This window comes from Colobus angolensis, unplaced genomic scaffold, assembly GCF_000951035.1.
Source record: "Colobus angolensis palliatus isolate OR3802 unplaced genomic scaffold, Cang.pa_1.0 Scaffold403, whole genome shotgun sequence".
Classification (NCBI taxonomy): domain Eukaryota; kingdom Metazoa; phylum Chordata; class Mammalia; order Primates; family Cercopithecidae; genus Colobus; species Colobus angolensis.
This window is the reverse complement of record NW_012117411.1, coordinates 1456735-1460154: the sequence shown is the minus strand read 5'-3', so window position 1 is coordinate 1460154 and position 3420 is coordinate 1456735.

Here is a 3420-nt window from a genome sequence, read left to right as displayed (position 1 = left end):
TTTCCCCACAGAGGGGGGTTGATATTTAGAAAGCTGCTCTTGATGGCCCAGAACTTGAAGCCAAAAGACTGGATTTAATTCCCTGATCTTAGACAGTTATGAGGACCTAGAACAATATAGTATCTCTGGACCTTGGTTATATGATTTGCAAAATGGTGATGAAAATATTTACATTATTGGGTTTTTGTATAGATTATATGATATAGGTGAAAGTACTTTGTAAACTCAAAGTATTACACAGAAGTAATAAGGGAGGCCCAGCTGATTTTCTCTGGAGAGTCTGAGTTAGTTTAGCCCTAGGACTGAACTGAATAAATGGAAAAAGTAGGAGAAAAACAATAGAGAACATAAGAAATAACATAGGATTCATCTGTGACTCCCTGCCGGAGGACTGGAATGTGTGATAGGATCGGAGTACCTCCTGTGATGGGTGCTGCTCCCTCTTCCTTTTCTTATTATCATGATTATATTTTCATCAGGTGTTCCTAGTCTGAAATAACTCCTCAGGTGATATTCCTGGCCTGAAGCACACAGACTTTGTCTGTATAGAAGCAGGTGTTAAAGAATGGATATTCCAGTGATTAGGATCATTATACCGCCATCATTAACCAGAACCTGAAATCACCAGTCTCTGCAATGTTTCCCAGGTGGCTGTTTTATATTTAGGTGTTTGGCTGTGGATGTGGATGTACCAGATGTCAGAATCTGACCCTGACACTTCTACTTTCAGGATAAAGGGGGATTTAGATCGGGTCCTTGAGGGCCTCAGGTGCCAGAGTGAATTTGGACTTTATTCTGTAGCCTGTGTAAGTCACTTTTTTTTTTTTTTTTTTTGAGACAGAGTCTCGCTCTGTCACCCAGGCTGGAGTGCAGTGGCGTGATCTAGGCTCACTGCAAGCTCCGCCTCCAGGGTTCACGCCATTCTCCTGCCTCAGCCTCCCGAGTAGCTGAGACTACAGGCTCCCACCACCACGCCCGGCTAGTTTTTTTTTTTTTTTAGTAGAGACGGGGTTTCACCGTCGTAGCCAGGATGGTCTCGATCTCCTGACCTTGTGATCCGCCCGCCTCGGCCTCACAAAGTGCTGGGATTACAGGCATGAGCCACTGCACCCGGCCAAGTCACTGGTTTTAATCCCAGAAGTGACAAAGCGTGGTACTCTGAGAGTATCAGCCAGGGGCCTGTGTAATGGATTAGACTGAGCTGAGGCTGAAATCAAGATGACCAGCATAGAGGTTACTGAAGTAATACCGTAACAGAGTAGAAGCAATAGAAGTTGATGGGAAATAATAAATGCAAGAGATAGGGTGGATGAAAATGAACAGCACTTGGTCATTCATAACTGTCAAATTTTTTTCGGTAAATACTGGTAGCCTTCAATAAAGACTGACAAGGCTATCTTTCTTTTCCCTTGGTACTAAGCAGTGTCCTACAGTTAAAACGAGTCTCAGACTGAATGCTACTACACAAATCTTATAAGCAAGCAGACACAAAAAACCGTACAAACAGTACTTTGTGGCAAAATATTAAGTCTAGACTAACAGCCATTCTGAAGGGTGTCAGTCTGCGACACTCAGATTTCTACTCCATAGTTATGCAAAGAGGTGCTTGTACAATATTCTAGCCAGTCACGTATCTTGAATATCTTGTTTCCACAATGAAGAATTCTTTCTAATCCTTTATGCTAAGGTACATCTAGTGCAGATTTACATGGTGATACTGGAAGCATCTGTGCATTCAACTCTGCAGTGAACATTTTTTATTAGTCTTTCAAATGCCAATTACCCACCCTGGGCTGTGCAGATTAACTTTCAAACATACACACATCTCACTGAAGTATTCTAAAGTATAAGGACAAGATAACAAGCATCAAACATGGTTTTAAAGTCATAAGGCAGAAGGCCAGGTCAGAGGAAGATGATGAAAAACCACTGATTTGGTGAGCTGGTCTTAGTGCTACGCCACAGAATGCAGCTGTAGCTAATTTAAGCAGAAAGTAAGTTTACTGGAGGACGCTAAGTAGCTCAAAGGATAGCTGGAGATTGAGGCTTGCACCTACATGGCCAGAAACTACCTCTGGCTGTTACTGGTGGAGGGTGTCCAGGTTCTTGGCATCTTGAACAAGGAATTGGACAAAACGCACAAACAAAGCAAGGAAGGGATGAAGCAACAAAAGCAGAGATTGAAAATGAAAGTACACTCCACAGGGCGTGAGCAGCCGGAACATGGGACTCAAGAGCCAGGTGGCCGGGTTACAGAATTTTCTGGGGTATAAATACCCCTAGAGGTTTCCCACTGGCCACTTGGTGTACACCCCACGCAAATATAGTGGCCCACAATCAGTCTGATAGCGGAAAGCAACCAATCAGACCTGAAGCGAAGTTACAAAGGTTACACACTATGCAAACATCTAATTAGTTGTGGAAAGCAACCAATCAGAGGTACTTTCAATTTTCCATCTGCCACGCAGAAAAGGGAGGTGGTGGGGGAGGGGGACGGGTCCTTTTGTTCCTCAGGTGTGGAAAGTTGGGGCTTTCCTTTTGATTTAGTTCTAGGAAGTCAGCATGAATCGGCCTTAAGTTCCTTGCCTTCAGACCCTATTCTCCTGCCTCATGGCTATATAGTACAGAGTCTGTCACAGGCTACCCAGAAATGTACACAGAGACTGTTAACAGGCTACAGAACAGATTGGGAAAGGGCTCTGGGGTTGTGACCCTCACCAAGCATAGGCATCTTCCATCTCTGACATGTTAATGGTGGATGCCAACACTCCCACTACTGCCCCAGAAGCTTACCTTGCTGTTGGGGATGGGTTCTCGGTTTCTACACTTGCTATACTCCTACAGGTGACCTGGGAGTGTAGCTTTCCGTACCTTTTTTGACTCATGGCTTCCAGCGGGTACACATGATTGGTTAAACAAGGGTTCAGCATTTCAGCTGCAGCCATTAGACTCTTAACTAAGCTGGAGAATTCTCCAAATACGGAAGGGGATTCAAATGGGAAGCATAATAAATATATATAAATGTCCATTAAAGGCCAGTTGAGTTGGACGTGATGACAATATATTTGAGTGGAAACATCTAGCAGTAGTTGGAAATGTGACACTGGTGTTCCCCAGAGAGCTAGTTACAGATTTGGGAAGTTGAGTTGTGATTGCTTTTAGGAGTCTAGAGAGAATCTAACTCAAAATTTTCATCTACATATGCAGAATCTCAGTCTGAGGGTTGTTCATTCCTATAGATGTGCTGGCCACACCAACCCCCAACATCTATTATGAAAATTAGGAAATTCACACTCTATTATGGAAAATAGGAAAAATACAGATAATACATGCAAAATAAGTGGGAGGAGAAAACTAGGGATGTGGAGAGCCTATTGTACATTATTATTTTACAAGTATTTAAGTGTTAACTTTGTGTCA